Source organism: Siphateles boraxobius, unplaced genomic scaffold, assembly GCF_051911475.1.
Source record: "Siphateles boraxobius isolate OS27281-9 unplaced genomic scaffold, OSU_SipBor_1 6, whole genome shotgun sequence".
NCBI lineage: Eukaryota > Metazoa > Chordata > Actinopteri > Cypriniformes > Leuciscidae > Siphateles > Siphateles boraxobius.
Window position 1 is genome coordinate 31925447 of NW_027509186.1, and position 24165 is coordinate 31949611.

The 24165-nt window shown below is 41.9% G+C and overlaps 1 protein-coding gene across 1 annotated transcript in view; it reads left to right on the forward strand.

Annotated features, from left to right (window-relative positions):
* LOC143716398 (leucine-rich repeat and fibronectin type III domain-containing protein 1-like protein) overlaps window positions 1–24165 on the forward strand; it is a 137969-nt gene that overhangs the window by 39875 nt on the left and 73929 nt on the right. The window contains exon 2 of the mRNA XM_077208932.1: window positions 14549–14752. The gene's annotated coding sequence lies outside the window, so the exon portion shown is untranslated. The remainder of the gene's footprint in view (window positions 1–14548; window positions 14753–24165) is intronic.

Sequence of the window (24165 nt, forward strand, 5' to 3'; positions counted from 1 at the left end):
TTCCGTCAGTGGGACAATGACAGATCAGAATGTACATTTGCTATTGCTCATTGTTAGTTAATGTTAGTTCATGTATTAACTAAATGTAACTAATGGAACCTTAGTGTAGTGTTACATTTTAATGAGTGATTCAATTTAATGACTCTAAAAATTTAATGTGGTGTAACCATCAAGTAAAAAAATGTATAACATATTTTCCATACACTTTTACAGTAATACAGAAGTGTCCTGTACACTTAAGGTCCTTGCACACTGAGTCAAAAATTTCCATAAGCGTTTTTTCTTATTCGTGATTCGGTGGCTCTGAATTGTCAAAACACCATTCAAACACCATTCAAACTGCTTGCTACGCATGCGAAAAACGCAGAAAAATCGAACCCGATTCGATTATTTTTAAAACTGACCAATGCAGGATGCAGTGTGCAAGCGTGATTGACATAACGTGAGGTCGTATTTATTTTTTAACGTGCGAAAAATTCGGATGAGAATTTCCGACTCAGTGTGCAATGGCCTTTATCATTATTTTCAAGAAAGTTTATAGAAATATGATGTGTGTGTGTGTGTGTGTGTGTGTGTGTGTGTGTGTGTGTGTGTGTGTGTGTGTGTGTGTGTGTGTGTGTGTGTGTGTGTGTGTGTGTGTGTGTGTGTGTGTGCACATACATAATACAAAATAACAATAAAATGTAATTTTATTTTTTTAATGAAGCATCATGGGTCTTTTCTTACTCCTCTATGTTAAAGGGACAGTATATGTGTTATGATCGTATCATAAGGGTGAGTAAAATATTACAGAATTTCCTAATCTTTCCCTTTAATAAATGTACTGTATATGGGACGTGAATGCTTTAAAAATTAGATATGAAGCTCAATATCCAAGTACCACGTAGAACACGTGTTGTATGATGCATAGCTGAAGTTGACAAGCCATTTAAAATGGAGTGGGTTTAATTTTTAAACACTCTCTCGACCAGCTCCTCTGACTCCAGGCTGGATCACATCTGTCAGAGAAGTGTATGTGGAAGGAGAGGTCAATTTTCTATTCATCTGGTTTGAAGGTCACCTTTCTGGTAACCTTTAATATATCCCTCGAGTGACAAAAGCACAACTCTTTAACGCTCCGAGTTCATTCGTGTTTGTGGGACTCTCTGGCTATCAAATCTTCTGGATGCTATTCCCGGCGACGTTTCATCTTTCAGAAGTGTCATGTAAAATGAGACATGGACCAGATGCTGGTAATGTTCAGACGCCTTCTTGAAATCTACACTATAAAAATGTCATGTCAGTTGAAAAAAAAAAGCTTAATTTGGTGTGTGTAACACTAAGTTAACTTCTTCTGGAAGATATTGTTGTGAAAGTGTTTGCTTGTCTGCAGTGCTTAACTTTTTCCCTGCCATTAACAGAATTTTCTGTCATTTATGACATCATGCTTTCCTGCCATTGACAGAATTTTCCAACAATCCATGTTTCCACTGTTATACGGTTGTGCGCGCTATTATAATTCATAATGCGTATACGCATCTTCTGAAATCTCCAGATCGAAAAACAGGCGAAGAAGAAGCAGAAAAAAGTGATAGAAGCATTGCTTATGCACATGTAAAATAATGCACAGGCAAAACTGCCTAATGTTACTGAGTGAAATGTCGACCCAGGAAGAGGTGCAGGACTGTGAAGCTTTGGGGGTGTTGATGGATTCAATCTATATGTTTTGATCATCGTTCTGAATCCGATCCGGACGTGAATTTGATCCTTGGACAAAAATGGACAAAAATTGTCTCAGCTTTTTGTTAAAAATGTTGCTTTTTATATGAAACTAACCCACATTCAAGTGTTGATAATATAAAGAAAGTACAAAACTAGAATAAAGTTTGTTTTTAAGCAGAGGCTCTGATCTTTCTTTTGATATATTGCATGTTCAGATATTAAAACATACAAAAAAATTCTGGGAGCCATGAAAGTTTAATGAAAACGATCAGTAAAAATACATACAGTAAAAGTAAAAGTACACTTGTAAGCCCTTAGTTCATTAATATTATATTCTCTGCAACCATTAAAACAATAGCCTACTTAAAAGATTTGGAGTACAAGTGCACATTCAATCAACACAGCACTTCTTTTTTTTCTCAAGAGGTTTAATAAGTCAAACATACGATTAATTGTGACTAGATCAACTTAAACTACACAAGGTTACAATAACGAAAGTAATTTTAAGTGTCAGATAAGGTAGAAAAACAGACTGTGGTTTGTTAAGCTTGACTAACTACTAAGCTAGAAGCATTGTTTGCTCTGACTCTAGTGTTGTATTTTGTCTAGTGCTTCATAAAGAGTGTTTTCACCTGACACAGCACTGTGATTAACAATAACATTAATTACAACATCTATCATGTCTTCTTAAGCACATGGCCTGACATAAAAACAACAACTACAACGTAGCAAGCGTTTCTCATCGAGTTGCCTTCCTTGTCCTTTTCTGCTATTGTATTATTTTCTCTGTTTTCACAGGAATTAAATTGGAACTGACAGTCTGACAAGAACTGCTGTCCAATTGTCCATGTACAGCAGAGACTGGGGATGTCTTTTTTTTTTTTTTTTTTGCAGTTTCTCAGTCTTTTTTGTCTTGTCATCTTTAAGTCTTGGTTTGGGATTACGGATTTTTGACTTTCCTAGCAGACTGCTTTAGCTTTAACCACTTTTAGCTTTTTGCATATAGGCTAGTTTCACAGAGCCAGACATTTGGTCAGCATAAAGTCTGATCCACTTTGCAGCTTAATCTGCTCAACAACCAGCCTATTCCAGACAGAAATGCAGTCTGAATGACATAAAACTGATCCTGTTTTTTTTTTGTTGTTGTTTGTTTCAGACCAAGAGAGCCCTGATGAGCAATTACATTTATGTCTATTCACTTAGCTTTTATTCATAGCAACTCACAAATGTGAAATATATACACAGCAGATGTAATGTTTCCATACCAAGTTCTCTTCAAACTACTAGTTGCTGTAAAATTGTTTGTTTGTTTATTTGCGTGTTGCAAAAAAAGCTAGTTACTTTGTTAAAGAGTTTTTAAGTGCATTCATTTATTTATTCATTTACAGTGCAAAAAAGCTAGTTACAGTAGTTTGTATATGGTTTTGCATGTATTTATGCATTTGTTTGTTAGCATGTATTCATTTTTTTGTTTGCATATTAGTTTATTTATATGTTATTGTTTGTTAATTTTTTAAGTGCAAAAAAGCTTGGTTTGTATAGGTGTTTTATGTAGGGCAAAGCTTGTTAGTTAGTATGGGGATTTTTATTTAATTTTAATTCATTCATTTAGCTGACGCTTTTATCCAAAGCGACTTACAATTGCTATATGTCAGAGGTCGCACACCTCTGGAGCAACTAGGGGTTAAAGTGTCTTGCTCAGGGACACAATGGTGTCTAACAGTGGATTCAAACCCGGGTCTCTCACACCAAAGGCATGTGTCTTATCCACTGCGCCAACACCACTCATTTAGTCATTAATTTATTCATTCTATCATTCAGTCATTCATTTGTTCATCCTGTCATTCATTCATTCATTCTGTCATTTGTTCATTCATTCTATCATTCATTCATTTGTTTATTCATACATTCTGTCATTGTTTTGTTATTTATTCATTTACTTCAGATCAGTGGGTGCATTTTTCCAGAAAGTGCTTGCCGTCTTATGTGCAAACGAGTCTGATACTACACTCAGGCATGCTTTATATCTCATAGACCAATGATCATGTTTCTGTCTCTTTCCTTTTCTTCCTTAAGCCGCAACCAACACTGGAGATCTGAATGATTTCCAGCATGAAGAGTATAATTTTGTGGATTTTTCAACCCCATCTCTGCAGTATTACACTATTATGGACTTCTCAAGTGACTATTTAACCATTATCACACAGACGTCTCTGTGTGGCCACATGCTGCCTCATTAGCATGAACATGTTGATCTCAGCCCCTTTAAGCACTCGTGTTGGATCTCTATGCGATTGAGCAGCGCTACAGTAGTACGTGACAAAGGGATTTGTGAATGATGGCTTCTAATAGGAGAGCCCATTAGGCGTGTACTGTGGTCCCCTCACAGTAACGATGAGGAGGCTTGCTGGGGGGTCCCGTCTATCCAATCCCTCTTAGCCTCCATTAGCATGACGGCTCACAACCCGTCTTAACACTAAGTCTACACTGAGTTCCAAACATTGACGCTCATTGAGCACTGGCCTTTTCCCGTGGCTCTGTATAGAGAAGTTTTGCATAAAGAGATGTGGCGGTACTTGCCACGTATATGTTATTATGCTGCATAAACAATACACAGAGTTGCATTTTTCTTTATGAATGCCCTGGGAAAGAAGTGCACTTTATAGGTAGATGTTTGAAAGATTTTGCAGTGCACAAGAAGGTATTTCATAAATATTGTGCTCTCTTCTCTCTTTATCGTATGGAGGCCTTTAAGAGCAGGATGCCTTTTTGAGTCTATTTGTTTTTTACATTTATTGCTATTTATTTTTCTGCTGAGTATAACAGCACAGAAATAGCAGAAGACAAAAATACACATATCCATTGGTGTCACTCTAAAAAGTTAAACAGTTGATGTAACCCATTGACTTCCATAGTGAAAAATTAAATACTATGGAAGACAATGGGGTGCATCAACTGTTACTGACACTCATCAAATTATCTTCTTTTGTGTTCATACAGGTTTGGAACAATGTGAGGGAGAGTTTTTGGGTGAACGACTGGTTATCTGATGGTAAATATATGTGAATGTGAGTGGTATATATTAGCAGCTGGGACAGATTTGTGTAAATTTTGTTTCTGATTTTACTAGGATGGATGGATAGCTGAGGATATAGATAGTGTGTGGGAAAGAACATTGCCTGCCACTTTTAGAGACTGATAACAATCACAATGAACCCTCTGCAAAATATTGTAATATGCAATTTACAGTGCTCGATAGACTCTTAAAATCAGGGATTAGAAACTCAATGTTTTAGTTTTGAGTAGTTTTTTTGAGCATATACCATGTTTTATGCTTTGGCTCCAGCATTCCGAATGGTAATCGGTTAGAGCAAAACTTTATTTATTTTGATTATTAAATTATTATTTTTTCTAAATCTTTACTTTACGTTACATTACGTTTATGTTATGTTATGTTACCGTTACGTTACGTTGTATTTGTTTTCCAAACCACTTGACCTATGTCGAATCACTGAGATACTGGAGCCTATCAGCATCTCATACCATAGTCTTTCCGTTTCATTTCGTTTCTCTAGACTCATCATCGTGGTCTCGAAGTTACAATAGGTCTGATAAAACAACCATAACTACAACAAAAGAGTAACCCAATCAGTTAAATATAGCGGAAAATCTGGAAAATGGTGCCTTCGAGTGCAAGACTGCAAAGATGATCAATAATAAAACATGTTTTGTTTCCTGAAAGCATGCTGGAAAATGTTTTGGAGTCCCCAAGTCGCTTTTGTGTTTGTTTTGAATGCAATTTTAGTTCACATATACAAACATTACGGGGGAAAATGCATTCTGGGAGATTGTGCTATCTGTTCTGAAAAGTTCTTGATTGTGGTGCAGAGAAACAGAGCCTTTGGCACTATGTGCTTAGTGAATTGGGACAAAAAATGCTGGTGGCATTGTTGTTGTTTTTCTTAAATATTTCGACGCACATATTCTTTGAGTCATTCAGTAAGCCCCTCGTGGTGAGCTGAAGTGGCCTTGCACCGATTACCCCCGCGATTGCAAAACATGACCACCTGCTGGCATTTTGCCTGTAGTCAAAATCCCTACACTGCCGAAGGACTTGTTTATTTTTTCTCGGGTGGTACTGTTTTTACGAAACAAGTTTCACAATTACCATGTGTCCAGGGATAAGGCTAAACACGAAGACATGGGCAGGCAGGCACAACTCCAGCTAAATATAGCGCAAATGATTAGCTGTGCGGAGAGGGAGTTTGGGCTCGGATAGACTTGGAGGAAGGCAGATGCTCAATTAGAGGGAGAAACTGGCTTCTCCGAGGTTTCGAAAAGACACAAACTACACAGAACACATGAAATCTTACTGATATTTAATAGCCATTCTACTCTGTATTTTAAGACATATGAGGTCAGGATTTTCTCTACCTGGGTAATTACTGACAATGTTTAAAGAGGCCATATCATGCACTTTTTAAAATGTCTTGATTTTGTGTTTGGGGGTCTACTAGAATAGGCTTTGATTTTTTAAAACACACTTTTTTCAAAATTTTTACTTCCCAATCTGTCAGTAACACTCTGGCATGAGTTTACTGTACAAGGACGTAACTTGCTGCTTACAAGGATATTTCACCCAAAAATGGAAAAATCTTTCATCATTTACTCACCCTCAATTTGTTCCAAATCTCTATAAATTTCAATCTTCTACTGAACACAAAATAAGATATTTTGAAGAATGTCGGTAACCAAACAATTGATGGGCCTCATTGACTTATTTTTTTTCAATACTATGGAAGTCAATGGGGCCCATCAACTTGTTTTGGTTACCCATTTTCTTCAAAATTACCCAAATTTGGAGTCCTAAACATTTCAGTGCTGTTAAACTAAATAATAGCACTCTTGGAATTTTGCTTGGTCAAACTAGATTAGGGTTGTGACTAGTAAATAAACAAAATATTTGATTTTAAACAATGAGTATTGTTTTACTCTTGGACTCTATTTGTTCCCAACTAATTCATAAGACCCAACTAATCTGTAATTTTTGATTATTATCATACTTATCAATCCATTTTTGGTCGTCCCATTTACTATATCTAGCTGAATCTTACACCGGTTACTAAGAAAAGCTTCTTAAACCGGAAGCCTTTCCCCTCCTCTGCTTAAATGCCATTAAAGCCTCTCTTTCATGAAGCAGGCTCTCTTATCTGAACAACTTTATGCCTATTACAGGCAGCCTACATCTACTGGTTATCAACCACAGCCCATCTGCTGCCTGGAACCAAAATAAATGAGAAAGAATGGACTTTTCAAATGTTGTGCTGTTCATTATGCGTGCTTTTAGTGTGACCTATTTGAAGAAATTGCTGCATAAGTTAGTGCAGAACTTTTAAGCCGAGAACAAAATCATAAGTCTTGGCAACAGCACTGCAATGTGTATTATGGGAAAATTAAAGTGTTTTCTGACTCTGGATGTGACATGAACTGTTCCGAGACATGAAGGTTGAGGATCCAAATGCAGTATTTATTTGAAAGGGTAATCCAGAGATGTAATCCAGATACAGGCAATAGGTCACAAACACAAAGTAAACAAACAAACAAGCGATAGCTGAATACAATCATGGCTGATAGTCTGGGCAGTGGGTTATGGGTAATGTAGTCTTTGCTAGAGTGATAATAGTCTGAGGTGGAATGCCCTCTGGTGGTTCTCAAGGGCACTCAAGTTGCTGACTGTAACAGTATGCATGTAAACATATTTTAGGAGACATCCAAAACAGAATTAGGAATTAGAATTTTTATAGCCGAATATCCTTATGCACCCCCCCCCCCCTCCATCCCCCCCCCCCCCTCCATCCCCTTCCCCCCAAGTACCCGCTTCTAAGCTGAAAAGCAACGTCTATCTTTTCAATAGCAATAGACAAATCACATTTTTCATGTACAATATGTCAGCAGTACTTGTGATTGCTTTTAAAGGCAGTGCACTGACATCGGGACACGCATGCAAACTCACACATCCAGAGACACTCTCTGAGATGACACAAGCAGAAGCACGTTCACACCCCTTCATCCTCACCCACTGTGTGGTATTGACCCAGCCTCTAATGGACTAGTTTGTAGGGAGGACCACGTCTCCACGGAACACTTTGAGAAAAACCGAACTCCATGCGCAACTCACAGCAGAGCAGCTCAGCCGAGGCCTGAAGTGTGGGTGGGAACGATAAAGCCGGAATATCTAAGTCAAGCTGGGATCATTATCCCAGCTTAATGCACTCTCTGTTTGGCTTGGTGTGCTCCCACTTTTATTTCCTTCGAGAGGCTTGAGAGCCGTGTTTACTCGCCAATTACTGATGCTCTCTATCGTTAGAGGATGGATCCTCTCAATTATATATTTTCTCTCATTTCATAAAGAGAGGGATGTAAATGGCGTGTGCCTGGATGCATATCATATGCTGAGTTAAGCGCAGTCCCTCAAATCAAAGCAGTTTGGCATCTGAAATCACAAACTGAGCCCACGTTCAGTCGTACGGCAATCCCCACTGACAGTGTTCGTGTGATTTCCAGACTATGCCGGTTGGGCGTGAGCACATGTTCCAGCATGTTAGACAGTGACAGTCTTAACATAGAGGCATAGGTAGGCTGCTTGGGGCCCCCTAACAGCGGTCGTAGTAGGGGGGCCCCAAACCAACCAAAAAAAAAAAAAGAAAATTAGAAAAGAAAAAAAATGAAAAGCCTCTTATCATCGTGAACACTTCAAAAGCATAGTAAATGTTATTAATATTCTTAAGAAATACGTTGAAATGATGAAGTAGAAGTTAAAATGTCCAGTTCAAGGTTATCTGTCCCTACACATAACAGGGACCCCTTACTTTCTCAACGGAATGGACTAGTCCGTAACGGTGCGCGCTGAGGCGCGAAACGGCGAAAGATAAACACACAATGACAGGAGGACTGGGAAGTACACAACGAAGCAAGATGAGTCTAAACGCGAAAATGAAATGAAGTTACCCAAGCGGCTCAAATAAAAGAAAAAATACGCCGATATGTATTTGGCAACGCTGACAAAAATGACAAACTTTTTTACGCCTTCTGTTAGGGATACATGCCGCTACAGCAGCAGCTGTTATGTGAAGTGATGCAAGGTGAAGGTAACGTGTAAGTTATAACGTTACATCCTACAGAAAGGGCAAAAGTAAATATGACATTTATTATGGGTTTATTTGATGATTGTTTGAAGTTCGCGGAAATAAAAAGTTGTTATATATTTTTTGAAGCCTAATAAATGTTAATTTTTTGGCTTTCAATTACACTGTCATGTTGGATGGCCATAATTAATGTTTAAAATTAGGGGGAAAAAATAATTTTTATCCAGACATCAATAGCTGTATTAGTATCAGTCATAGGTCTACTGACCTTCATTCATAAAAAGATGCCATTAAACAAGTATTTAAAATATACTGTCTTTATGTTGTCTCTACATTCATTTGTAGATTAGCTGTGAAATTATTACATTATAAAATATATAAACTAATATAAACCTATAAAAATGTTTGTTTGTAGAATGTTTGAAATGTCAATCTCAAGTGCAATGCCAATTGCAACCTCCCTCACTCATACAAAGTCGATTATTCATCTTGGCAATATTTGCTATGTGTTGCTGTTTGTGATGTTTTGCTAAGTAGGCTATATGACTGTTTGTGGGGGTTAACCATAACTACCTGTCTTACTGGTTATATTGATATTAATTTGATCTTAAAAAAAGAATAAACCGTGCTGGTTTTCCTGGCATTTTGGCAAAGACTGGTGTTATCCGAAACCATATTCTCTGTTGTGTTCCATCATGACTATTAGTTTGTGTAGTGCTACACTTTGTGTGTTCTCTCCTTTCCATCTTCATTTTAAAAATTTTGATTTTTTTTTTTCGTTCTCTTTTAAAGAAGGGATGGGGGGCCCCATACCTACCTTCGCTTTGGGCCCCCAATTTGCTAAATCCGCCACTGATGTTAGATTAAGCATTGTCATGTGGGTTGAACCCTTAGTAGCCCTTTTTTACACGCAAGTTAAAAATATTCTAACTGACCCCCCGGCATGAGTTTTTCAAGGCGGCGGTTATTTAGAACCTGTCACTTTAATGTTTCCAAGGTGACACGTCATTGCTTGTCACGTGACACAGCGCAACCACAAAACAGCACTGAATGAATGATGAATTAATGATGTAATTTTTCCTTTTTTATTTAAAATATTCACAAATGTATTATCTATAGTATGAAACACTGATATTCTGATTGTCAAATATTTGCAAGTGAATGTTTTGTTGTTTAAACACTCAAAAACATCTATCTATCTATCTCTATCGTACTGTCTATCGTTCTGTCTATCATCCTATCCTGTCTGTCGGTCTAGCCATCTAAATAACTAGTCAGGAAAATCTTAATTTCATGTTGTCTAGAATTATTTGCATCAAGTAATTAGTAAAATGATATTTATGGCTCAGATGATTGGAGTGACAAGACATCATGGCTGCAGAACTAAGCACTTACTAATAATGATAGTAAATTTCAAATCGGGTTCTTTGGGGGAGTCTGACATTCTCAATAAAACACACAAATATGGTTTGGAGTCATCTTGTTATATATTATTTCTTATTTATTTTTTAACTAATTTGGGTAATTTACCCATTTGCAATAATTCCATAATGCAAAATAGTGTGTTGTTAAACAGGATTATAATGCATTTCCAATGAATTTTCTGTTAAGTTTAGTGCCTAGTTAATATGTGTGGTGAAAATAGACTCAAGTGCCGAAACTGTACTAGTTGCATCTATGCTTATGTTCCTGCTCCACAGCATCACGTGTGCAGGCAATGTGAATGCTGTTCCCTGTTAATATGGCCATCAAAATGAATGTGCGATGCCTACATACAAAACTTGCTCTTTGATGAAAGAAATCCTAAAAATGTGTCCCAGTTGGCCAAATTGTGGTTAAAAAATGCACAGTGTGTACTCAGCCTAAGATGCCAGGCCTTTTTGTGAAAGAAACTTTCACTTCAAAGCAAATGAGAGGAACTAACAGGAAGTAATGACCTTTGTCGTCAAAAAAACAATCTACGACAGCCATTAATATACATAAGTGCTGCGGTGGGTAATGGAACGATCAGAGGGTGCCGTGACACCCCACTAGAATATTGGATACAGCTCTTTGCTCCTCTGTCTTTTTAACCTCACTCTGGGGCTCAACAGAGCAGGCGAATAACACAGAGTCACTGAGGACAGGCCAAAAGTGAGTCAGAATCTTGACAAAGAAACGCCTGTTCTCCCCAGGCAGCTGGGCTCATTCTGATGATGCACTGAGGAGAAAACGGCCATGTACATAGACACTAATCTGCACCCTGTGACATACTCGATATAGGGATGGGGAGCTCTGTGATATAAAGCCGGTGTGATGAGAGGATGTTGCATTGCTAAGCTGAGCTCTGCCCTTTCAACTTTGGAGTCAGCACATATTCCTCTTGCAGGAGACATATACATCTTTTGCATGTATAAGATCAATGATGGCACACATTTTAGATTATGCAATATGATTGTGTAGCACTTGATTTTACAGTCCTGTTCCCCATGTACATACTATTTATTTATTATAGTAATTACAATAACTGGGTAATAACTAGGTACTAACCCTGAACCTACCCCTAAAAATAACCATAACCCATGTTGTTACCTTATTGCGCAGGGCCAGTACTTAGGTATGTACACTGTAAGTGCACGTAAGTGCACATACTATAAAATAAAGTGTTTTATAAGGGGGGGTGGGGGGGGGGGGGGGGGGGGGGATCCCCCACCAATCCTTGAGGCGAACAGCTTATTTATCATATTAAGTCATGCTTTTTGAAAATGTAAAAATGCAGAAAGATGGGTAGGTTTTCGAGGTAGGGTTAGGGAATATAATACACAGTTCGCTTGTGTGTGTCAAGTCAAGTCACCTTCATTTATATGGCGCTTTTAATAATACAGATTGTTTCAAAGCAGCTTTACAGTGATAATAGGAAATTAATGGAAAAGAGATTGTTTTGGCTTTATAGCAGCTCTAGAAAAAAGTTATTGTCTTTTGATTGATTCACTTCCGACATAAAAATCATTAGTTATTAACTTAGGGGCTGCTTACACTACACCGTTTTAACTGTATGTGTGTGTGTGTGTGTGTGTGTGTGTGTGTGTGTGTGTCCACCACAACAAACTTCTTTTTTTTATGAAGACCTTGAGAAGAAATTTTAGAACATGTGAAAGTAGTCCATTACAACATTTCGCGAAAACAATACATCGTTTGACATATGAGGGAAAATCACATTTGTATGTTCAGAAAAAAAAGACAGAATTCTCCTGTGATTGTTTGCTCAGTGGACATTGTTAAATAAGCTAGTGAGAGCATGAAAGTGTGTTTTAAGATACATTTTGTCCACAAGGCCAAAACTACCCATAGTTGAAGAAATGTTCAGTAATAGAAATAGTTATGCAGGAACAAAATCTGCAAAATCTGCACAAAATCAGAAGATATCTGAGTAAAGGGATTTTTTGCCTTGGCTTTCATCAAAGTAAGGGACAAAAATGTCTAATTAAGAAGTTCTAATTAGGTACATGGAGTTGATAAATCATCAGGGGGAGTAAACCAGATTAGGAGAGAGAGGGGGGGGGGGGGTAAATTGTATGTACAACAGCAAACAGCCTCAATGACCCTTTTGTTTTTGTTTCATATATTTATTGTTGCCTTCAGACCAAACAGCATTTTGACAACACTCCATATTTTGAAACCATTTGGAAGCACCTGACAGCTTCAAGTCGACATTAAGTGAGTGGAGGTTAATACAAAGTTCTGTCATGAAACTCTAGATATCGCATACTAATTGGTCCTTAACTCAATCTGCTTGCAATCGCATTATTCTCTATTATAGGGCACAGCTGATTGGTTCTTGCTGTATCCGTAGCCTATGAGCTCGTTGCTCAACCTTCAAATACCATGTCAGCATTTGCTGTAGCAGTTTGCAGCGCGCTTTCAGAAACCCTGCACCTTCCCCAGCTCCACTTGTATAGATCTGCTACGGCTAATTCATGTATGCTATTGTACAACAGTGGCATGTCTTACTTGCTCACAGCAGCATGTTGTGTATGTATTGGCAGTAGCAAGTCAGCAATAACCAACAGCAGCAGCGTAGCAGATCTATTCCGCCAATACCAAAAATATTAACATGGTCATATCCATTACCATGCCAAACACTCCGAGGTTTGTCATGTCAGAAACGTTTTTGGGTTAAAGATTACAAGAACACATTAATAAAAGAATGTGCAGGTGTACAGTGCATAAATCATTTATAATGAACCCTAAAATATTCCATAAACAGATTTCATGTTGAAAGGATATTCTTAACTAGCCTGGATGCAAGCCGAACTTAGCCCTACCCACAACATTTGCGGATGGGTAGTTCGGTCTGGACTTGATCCGTTGTGAAGCAAGTATGCCCGAACCAAAGCTGTTCGGACCAATCAAATTGTCAGGGTGGGCTTTATACAATGATGGACAGATGATCAACAGTAACGTAATCATTCACGTCACCAAAGAGCGCTTGGGTTGAATTTGTTTACAAAAAAGAATGGCTGCCGCTGGAGAATTAATGTGTTGATTCAGCCATCGCGTCTGTTATAGAAGATGTAGACAGCGCATACATTTTAAAATTAATTTTTCGGTCTATCCAATTGAGTGCAGAGGCTTTTTTTTTTTTCCTGGTTCGGTTGAAACATACCCCATAATCAAACCCCAATGGAGCAGCAGACTAACATTCTGACTAGAATCTGAGTATGACGACGTCAGGCTAATTCTTAATATCATTATTGTTTTGTTTTTAATGTTTGAGCTTATATATCTCCATATTATCAATAACAGTCTGAGTAATTCTGAGTCTTAAACTGTAAACTCTCAAGTTTGACTTTCTAAGAAAAAATTGTATATGGTTATGCGTCTATTCAGAATGACTTATGAGCAGTCAACTTTTTTATTTTGGGTATGTCATTTATGCCCCACTTGCCAAAATAGGGTGTGTGGGGAAAGGGTAATATGATACACACTTCAACTAACAGAATGCATTGTAGCATTATTTTCATGACCAACAATCAGTTATATAATGTAGTCCATTGTATAATGCAGTCCATTTGGAGTCATCAGATTAATCAGAATGATCATGAAAACCGTGTCACGATGCTAATGGTCCTAAAATATGACTCAAATTTTTTAGATTTTGTGAGATTTACTCAAACACAAGCTCATAGTGGAAATTTTACATTACACCTACAGTCAGTACACCCTGAAAGAAGTCATTAAAATGGTGCAATCGACAGAGAGAAAAAAAAGTGCTGGTTTATGCAGCATTTGTTTGTGCAGAGGCATGAATTTAGAGGATAAAACAGTACAAACTGTTATTGTGCCAACTGTCCAGTGGGACAGATACAACCACCATCAATGCAAGAGGCAGACAACTGTAAAAGAAACACTTGAAATAATAACAAGGATTTGTTTTCAAAGAGAATGGAGCTAAATATATTGTGTATGGCAGCTATTATCAAGAGTGATGGTAGGAACGTTCAAACAGCGTGACACTTCTGGGTCGTTATTAATGTCCTCGCTCTTGCCGCATTCCATTTTCTTTTCGTTTCATTTGTTTTCTGAGTTGAAAAAAAGGGGGTGTCTAGCTCTTGTTTTTGTCCTGGAAATGCATTGGCCTTCTTGTCCCGAGAGGCGAAAAATCCAGACAGACATGCTTTGTGTCTCGTGTAAATTTCCGTCCTCCCTTTCTCTTTTCACAGGTGGATGGAGCTCCAAAATCGGCACCGCTGTCAGTCGTGGCTCTGAGCGGCAGATACTCTGATGTTCCCAGGCCAATGCCTCGAGTCTCTGCTCTCTGCCAGCCTGTCCACATGTAGCAGCCCGAGTCTACAGCTACTCAGAGCTAACGCTGCCAGTGGAGCCTTCATGAGCATCTCCAGCCTTTCTACACTTCTCAGATAGAGGTACACTTCAAATCACACTGCAGGGAGGTGTTCAAGGAATAATATAACCACGAATCTGTCATCATTTACTCACAAGTCTGCAAAAATATGACTTACTTTCTTCCTTTGAACACAAAAGAAGATGTTATGCACTACTCTTTTATGAAGAGTGAACACAGAATGTCAAGCACCATAGTGCAAAATAAAGGTATCTTTAAAGTAGTTCATATGACTAAATAGTCTTTTCTGACTGAAATTTAGATTTTTAGTTATTTATAGAAAGTCTTCCCTTAGGCTAATTTTTTGAATATACAGAAATGTGAATTAGATTTGAGAGCTGCAGTGGAGATTATCAGTGTGAATAATTTACATTTAGGACTTTCCTCAAACAAAGCTTTCAAATGGTTTCAAAAGACAGGATCACTTTTATGGTGCCTTAGTCAATGTGTGGAAAAGAAAGTCATCTGGATAGAAAGCCATGTGGGTTTGGAACGAGATGATTTTATTTTCACTTTGGGGTGAACTGTCCCTTTAACATTGTCCTAGAAATGGAATTTCACACCTAAAATGAAAAAGCAGTAGAGATGTTGATGTTGGCAGCTGTCATGCCGCAACTTGATGAGACTCTGAGAGAGGAATCTTTATCAACATTATTTGAGACATTTAGGTTTTATGCAGGCAATTTTTTTTGTGTTTTACATATTTGACTCAAAATGTTGTTTATAGTATGAACAGCAAAAACATTGGGTGAGTATTAAACAATAGAAAAAAATAGAAATTAATACTTTTATTCAGCAGTAATGCATTTATTTCAACAATAATGCAAATGTATCATTTAATCTTTATCATCTTTTTATTCATCAATGAACTCTGAAAAAAAGTATCACGGTTTCCACAAAAATATTAAGTACCTCCATTTTCAACACTGATGATGTTTCTTGAGCAGCAAAACGGCGTATTAGAATGATTTCTGGAGGATGATGTGACACTGAAGACTGGAGGAATGATGCTGAAAATTCAGCTTTGACACCACATGAATAAATTACATTTAAAAATATATTAACATAGAAAACATTTATTTTTAGAGTTTAGAAAATAACGCCATGTATGGTTTGGAATCAGATTCTTGTTTTTGGACATAATGTTTCAGCCTGGACTTTCAGCTTGGATTTCAAGTGGTTCTTTATATGCCCAATATCATACAAGCTTCATACATTACAAAATGCAGCAGCATTACTATGTTAACCATGTACTGTAACGGATATTGACTACACTTTCTGAACAAACCAAGTGCAGACAGTCAGTTCTAAAGATTAGAAAACTAATCTAGATCTACCTGACTAGATCTACTAGAACAACTATCTACCTGAATGTTTTTCTCCTCATTTATTACTTCATATCCAAAAAATGACAGATCTGTGATTCAAAACACATCCATGTCAAGCACTGCTTTCTATTGTCTAATCATCTGGATATGATGTGTTTACATAATCAAGTTGTAAGGCACACCAAGCTCTCCACATGATTCAATTTAGATTGTATGCGGCGTATGATGTTGTTTTTGAGTGGCAATATAATGGACAAAAAGACAAAGATACGCTGTTAGAGTTTACTTTTTCATTAAAATAGGAATCTGTAAGTTAATAATAAAAACTATTCTCCTCAGCTTATATTCTTATACTTAATGGTTTCCATCTTTTATATTTGCATGTCACAGAACAGGCATGTATTATATTCAACTCAAACTGCAAGCTAATTTTCATATTTCTGTGATTTAATATCCTCCCACAGCTGTTTCTAGCTGTTGTTTTGCATCAGTCATTAGTCATAACTCATACTTGGTGGCATTGAGATTACATTTTTACTGTCATAGTTGTATAAGAAAAATAAATACAGTTGCTTGCTGCCTAGCAGCATTCGTGAAAAAAAGCTGCATCCAGCACAACAAAGTCACAGCTAAGGTCAGAGGTCAACTAAAGGGAAAAAATGAAATACAGAAGAAGTAAGTATGTTCCTTCTGGAAAACACGCCTGCCACGGTCTGGCGCATACCCTACCTGGCCTAATTCAATGTGAAGGGTTCTTTAAAGCTCCAGAAACATGATGCTTTCAGAGCTGACTGGTGAGGCCCTCTGGGTAATAGCCTCAGTCCAAAACATTTCAGTGGCAGCTGACTCTAAATGTCGCATCAATAGTCCGAAACATCATTTTTCTTTGGGTATAATATGACCGAAATGCCACAGACACACGTGAAACCGTTGCAGGTGCTCTGAATGCATTGAATGAATAAAGTCAGCTAAATGGTGCTGTCAACGTACCGTACCCTAGGCGTAATTTATGGGTGGGACTGATGGGACATGTCCCCATCACTTTTTGCCAGGGTCGAATGTGTCTCCACCACTTTTGAAACATCTTGCGGCACAGATGTACCAATACAAAGTTATAAAACATATCCAGTTAACTCTAGTAGAGCATTAATTTCGTTTGTTTGTTAAATAAGAGGCGATCTGAAATGTTATTGAAATCAAGTGACCAAAGTGCTCGTTGCCGCTGCTATCAGTGGCGCGGATACAGTGTTCTGTTGTGACTCGCGCACTTTCCTCACACGCGTGCTTCAATCCGTTATGGAGAGACTCTCTATTTGTTACAGTGAAATCAGGTACTAAAAAAAGTGTCCCTGCTTTATATGTACAAACACAAATAAACAATCCAAAAAGAAAAAACCATACTACTTAGTGCGGATTAGAACCCAGAACCTCTGATACGCTTGGCAAAAGTTCTGCCACTGGACCATTAGAATACATGGAGTTATTGGGTCGAATCTATGTATTTATTAAACATTAAACAACAAATTAAACATAATGTACTATTGTATAGTACGTATACAACCCACTTTTTAAAACAAAGTTACGCCACTGACCGTACCTATATAGAGCAGTTGGTTTTGTCTGCATGTCCTTAAATTGCTTTGTATGGGGCAGAAATAGAGATGCAATTTATGATGTTTTGTGTGTAATGGTGCTGTACTTTTTGGTGCAGTGCCCAGCATTGTTTTGTGCCTTCATTCCTTAAGGGGTGGAATACATAACTGTTACAATCCAAGTGTGTACTGTATGTTAGGGCTGTGAAACTATTGCATAAAAAAAAAATACATGTTATATATGTTTCCATTATTATATATGTAATTATTATATATTATTACAAATTAAGCCCTCTATCAGCCCTGTACTTAGTTGGATTTGTTAGAAGTTTAATTTGTTTTTTGTTTTGTTGGGTTTTGCGGCTCGAGACGCTAAAGACACAACACAAGCGGTTTGGAGAATAGATTTGTTTTGGTTTGGAGAATTGTTTTGTTTTGTTTTGTTTTGTCCCTCTACCCAAGACACTAAAGTAGGGTCCTACTGTTCATAGGACAAGCGGTTGAAACATCTGGTTTGGATGTTTTATTTATTTTTTGTTCTGTTCGTTTTTGTCTTCCACAAAAATACACTGAAGACCTTACGTAGGACAAGCGGTTTAGAGAATGGATGTTTTGTTGAGTTTTGTTTCATTCTGTTACACACACATATACAGTAGGAGTGTGAAACATGGCGAGTTAGGGCAGCAACAGCTGATATAACTAACTTATCACAGTGTGGGCAATGAATGAATAGCAATAGGTGGTCTAAAAGGTTGTCTATGCTAACCAGCGGTAATGTGTCAAGACCACATCTGTCTGGCTGACCTCATTCAGCGGTAGAGCTTCACATGCTCGCCCAGACACTACGGAAGAGAGTAGACAATGACAGTATCTGGAGAGGAAGGGCGGCAGAGCGTTTCAGGGTCATTTGGGCTGTAGAGCAGGGAGCTGACTGATATTATATGTTCACTGACTGAGAGAGGTTATCTCAGAACCGAGCAGGAATCAAACCCAGTCGCTTCTCTTCTCTCCTGAGGGTATCCAGGCGGCGCTGCGCTAATTAAAGCAAACATCAGCAGAACGCCCAGCAGAATTTAGTCATTCAAGGGCACTGAGTTTTTATGCGCTGGTATGCGCTGGTTACATTTTCCTTATGTTGAATCTCACTATGAAACTAACACATCATGAAGAGTTAGACAAACCGAAAGGACAACGGCTGAATGCTGAGTATGTTTGTAGGGCAGGATTAAGCATCTTATGATGGATTATTGACTTGCAAAATACATCTTGAGTTCAAGACCTAGAAAAATAAATCACACAAACTGGGTCAGATTAAATTATCTCAGCATTTTTGATGAAGCCGTTGAGTTGATATAATTATCAGTCGGTATAGAGGCTTGTTGTTTGAGCACACTTATATAAGCGATCAATCATAACAATGATGCGCTTCATACAGTGATTTTCTCACTGTGCGAAACCTCTTGAACTCATTTGACAGTGATTTCAAAATGGAGTTTGAATAGACAATAGGTTTTGATTCAGATGCATTAGTATAAATCACTCTGGCTAGAATACGTCCATTCAGGCAGTCTGGTATGTCTATCCAACAAAAACCTCATATCAGTTTAATAAGAGTACTTTTGAAAGGCATTAATGGACTAAATGGACAGGTGTTCATTCCAGGGCATTGTACATCCTTTGTTAGGCAATTTATGTGGCAGTCCACTTGGTCCCCTTTCCCAGATAAGACTTGTATTAGATAATTATTACTATTATTGTTGTTGTTGTTGTTGCTGCTGTATTTGTCCACTTTAAACATTTGAGGGCACATGATGTGTCAGTGTTATTTATTTATTTATTATTTGAATAGAGTTGAATAATTGTAATAGTTGTAAGACACACTATATTCACTTCTGTAGATATTGCTGACCCTTCTGGTGATGTAATGCCCTGCTTACATGGCTGAAAGCATCAGTGATTTGGTTTTTGTTTAGGGAAAGATTACTTAATTGGAAGAGGGACCGTTTGGGGTTTAAATCAGCGTGGCCTCTGGAGTGTTGAAATACTGTCTCAAGAGCTGATAAGATCTTATTTGTGTGTTTGTGTGTGCAATGAAGTTTGACCTTCATGTTTAATGGCTGAGAAAATGCCATGACTCTAACAGTTTAGTTCCCTTTCGTTGTCACTCCGAGTTACGTCGGATGACGACGAATGGGGTTTCGCTTAGAAAGCCTATCAACTTCGAGTATTACAAAACGAGCCAATGGCAAAGAAATGCCATGGGTCTGCGGAATTTGCATGGCGTAACTCCGCCCCACCTCGTGGGTATAAAAGGAGGAAGCCGGCAGCAAGCAGATATGTTTTTCGCTTCGGAGCCAAGTGTATTCTTCTCTCCACAAGCCATCTCTGAATTGTCAGCTTTACAAACGAGTACCTCGAGTGTTGGTGTGACGGCGATCTACGGCGAGAGCGTGCTTCCTGCTGATCTGTTGCAGTGGTCTGCCAGTCGGTGCGTTTCTCCCCGGGTGCTTCAACACTTGAGTTTTCTCTCACTAAAAGAGCTTACACGTGGCACGTCTTTTTAAAGACGGCTCGCCCGTGCATTTCTGGTTGCAGCGGACTGGTATCGGACTCTGATGGGCACGAGCGCTGTCTAGTGTGTTTGGGCTTTGATCATGCTTGAACAGCGCTCGTGGGTGACTCATGTTCTCGCTGGGAACGTGATCATCGCGTCATATATAGGTCGAGACTCGGTGAACTCGCAAGAGTGAGAGTCCCCTCATCCACCCCCCGATCTTCGGCTGGTGGCCAGGGTGACCTGAGGGTTACGGTCTGGATCTAGGCGCCGACTATGTGTCCGTGACCCCAGCCCCCCTCTTCAATGACGGTGCCCGCTAGTGAACTGCTGATTCCCGCGAGTCTACCCTCTGGTGGCCCGCGTGTTTCAGTTGAAGCTACAGAGGAAGATGCCATGTCTGTTGCAGCATCACTAGGTGGGTTTGAGTCTTCTGGAAGTGAGGGCTCGTCACAGCTGCCACCTTCCGGTGTGCATACGGCTGTGCCTGAGTCTGATCCGGAGATGACGACCATGCTTTCCTGGGACGATGGGTTTTGGGTAAGGCCGCCGACCCTCGTCCACGGCAAACCCCAATACCTCTCTTCCCGGACGTGCATGATGAGATCTCGAAGTCCAAGAAGACCCCCTTGTCTTCTCGGGACCGCTCGCTGATCTCATCCGCCTTTCCTCCCCTCGATGGGGCCGCTGCCCATGGGTACACTGGGGTTCCCCCGGCTGAACGCTCTGTTGCGATGCTATGTGTCCTCAGAGTGCTTCTTCTCGGCGCAATCCTAAGCACCCGCCCGTGGCCTGTAGTTTTTCGTCTACGCTTGTGGCGAGATCCTATAGCGCCACGGGACTGGCAGCCGCCTCACTGCATGCCATGGTCATTCTGCTGGTCCACCTGACCCAGATGCTCATGGACCTGCACGAGGGCGGGACTGACCCAGGGCTCTTCACTGAGCTGCGCGCCGCCACTGACCTTGCTCTCTGAGCGACGAAAGTGGCCGTACGCTCCCTGGGTCAGGTGATGCTCACCAGTCTGTGGCTGAACCTGTCTGATGTGCTGGATGTCGCGCGGACCCGTCTGTCCGACATTCCCATATCCCAGGTCGGCCTCTTCGGCGGTGCGGTTGAGGGCTTGCCCAACAGCTCTCAGCCGCCCATGAGCAGAGTGAGGTTGATTCTGTCCCGACGGCCCCGCCGTCCGCTCAGATCCCTCGTCTGCCCACCGCCGAAGGCGCCCTCCCGCGGCTCCCACCCCGCCCGTTCACGGGCCGTCTCTGGGGGCCGCGGGGGGATGCCACAGCCCTCTCCAGCCCCGCCCCCCGCTACACGCCGGGTTAAGCGGCGCTCGTGAGACGGGCACCTCGGCGATGGAGCAGACTGAGGTTGATTCTGTCCCGACGGCCCCGCCCTCCGCTCAGATCCCCCGGTCTGCCCACTGCCGAGGGCGCCCCCCCGCGGCTCCCACCCCGCCCGTTCACCCGGGTCGGCTCTGGAGGCCGCGGTCGGACGCCACAGTCCTCTCCAGCCCCGCACCCCGCTACACGCCGGGTTAAGCGGCGCTCTTGAGTTGGGCTCCTTAGAGATGGGACTCAGTTCTTTCCAGGAGTTGGTAGCAGGACCACTCCTTTCCCCGGGGAGGGCCGGGGAAGAATCCTTATTCTCCAAAGAGCTGATTCTCCCGTCTCTGAGCACAGAGTTCTCGGACGTCACAGAGCGCCGCCCACAAGCCGTGCTCTCCTCGTCCCCCTCTGTCCCGGAGGTGGTTGACATGGCGTGCCGTCCACGGACCGCTTCGCCGCTGTCCCCCTCTGTCGCCAGACCCCTGGCAGAGCAGGCCCCCGCGGGACGACCAGCCTGGTCCTCCCCTGGCCCCCTCTGCCAGGGTGCGGTTGCTAACTGTTCCCCCTCTCCGGGCCGCTATGCCGTCCACATCTGGGCCAGTTACTCCGCCTCGCTGCCCCTCCGGGGGGACGCCTGTGGCCCGCATGATCCCGTTGGTTCAGTTCCTGGGAGCCTGGCTAGAGCTTCCCCGTCTGTCCCACTGGATCGCGCGTACCGTCAGGCTCGGCTATGCGATTCAGTTCGCACGGTCTCCTCCCCGCTTCAGGGGAGTCCGCTCCACTTTGGTCGGTGGCAATGCCCCTATCATGAGAGCAGAGATTGCCACCCTGCTGGCGAAGGGTGCAATCGAGACTGTCCCTCCAGCCGAGATGAGGTCCGGCTTCTACAGCCCCTACTTCATTGTCCCCAAGAAAACCGGTGGGTTACGGCCAATCCTGGACTTGCGCGTGCTGAACCGCTCCCTTCATAGGATGCCGTTCAAGATGCTCACCGCCAAACGCGTTTTCGAATGCTACGGCCCCAGGATTGGTTTGCAGCGATCGACCTGAAGGACGCCTACTTTCATGTCTCCATTCTTCCTCGACACAGACCGTTCCTCCGGTTTGCTTTCGAGGGGCAGGCATACCAGTTACGCGGTTCTCCCTTTCGGGCTAGCCCTGTCTCCTCGCATCTTCACGAAGGTCGTCGAGGCGGCCCTTGTTCCCCTTCGAGAACAAGGGGTTCGCATCCTGAGTTATATCGACGACTGGCTGATCCTAGCTCACTCTCGAGATCAGGTTTGCGAACACAGGGACCTAGTGCTTCGGCACCTAGCCCGTCTGGGCCTTCGGGTCAACTGGGAGAAGAGCAAACTTTGCCCCGTGCAGAGGATCTCTTTTCTCGGTATGGACATCGACTCGGTCGCCATGTCCGCGCAGCTTACGAGCGAGCGCGCGCAGTCACTGCTGACTTGCCTAAGACAATTCGAGGGCAAGAGTGCGGTTCCACTGAAACTTTTTCAGAGGCTCCTGGGGCATATGGCATCTGCAGCCGCGGTCACGCCGCTCGGATTGCTTCATATGAGACCGCTTCAGCTTTGGCTTCGCGACCGAGTCCCGAGGTGGGCATGGCAACACGGCACGTTCCGAGTACCAGTTACTCCGACCTGCCGTCAGTTCTTCACCCCGTGGGCGAACCTCGGTTTTCTCAGGGCCGGTGTCCCCCTGGCACGAGCTTCCCGGCATGTTGTTGTCTCAACAGATGCCTCCACCACGGGCTGGGGCGCCATGTGCAATGGACATGCTGCTGCGGGCTCCTGGACAGGACCCCAGCGGCTGTGGCATGTCAATTGCCTCGAGTTGTTGGCAGTACGCCTTGCCCTGCACCGCTTCCGGGCGTTGCTCAGGGGTCAACACGTACTAGTCCGTTCAGACAATACCGCCACTGTGGCGTACATCAACCATCAAGGTGGTCTACGCTCCCGCCGTATGTCACAACTCGCTCGCCACCTCCTCCTATGGAGTCAGAAGCATCTGAGGTCGCTTCGAGCCATCTTCATTCCCGGAGCGCTGAACTGTGCAGCCGACGAGCTCTCACGGCTTCTGCCCCTCCCTGGAGAATGGCGACTCCATCCCCAGTCGGTTCAGCTGATTTGGGACCAGTTCGGGGACGCGCAGATAGATCTGTTTGCCTCTCACGACTCGACCCATTGCGCCCAGTTCTATTCCCTGACCGAGGGCACGCTCGGCACGGATGCTCTGGCGCACAGCTGGCCGCAGGGCCGCAAGTATGCGTTTCCCCCAGTGAGCCTTCTTGCGCACACTTTGCGCAAGGTCAGGGAGGACGAGGAGCAGGTCATTCTGGTTGCCCCTTACTGGCCCAACCGGACCTGGTTCCCCGAACTAGTACTCCTCGCGACAGCACCTCCCTGGCCGATCCCTCTGAGGAAGAACCTTCTTTCTCTGGGACGGGGCACCCTATGGCACCCTCGTCCCGATCTTTGGAACCTCCACGTGTGGCTCCTGGATGGGACGAGGCAGGTTTGAGTACCCTACCACCAGCGGTGGTGGCTACCATCACTTCCGCTAGAGCGCCGTCCACGAGACACGTCTATGCGTTGAAGTGGAACCTCTTCGTCAACTGGTGCTCT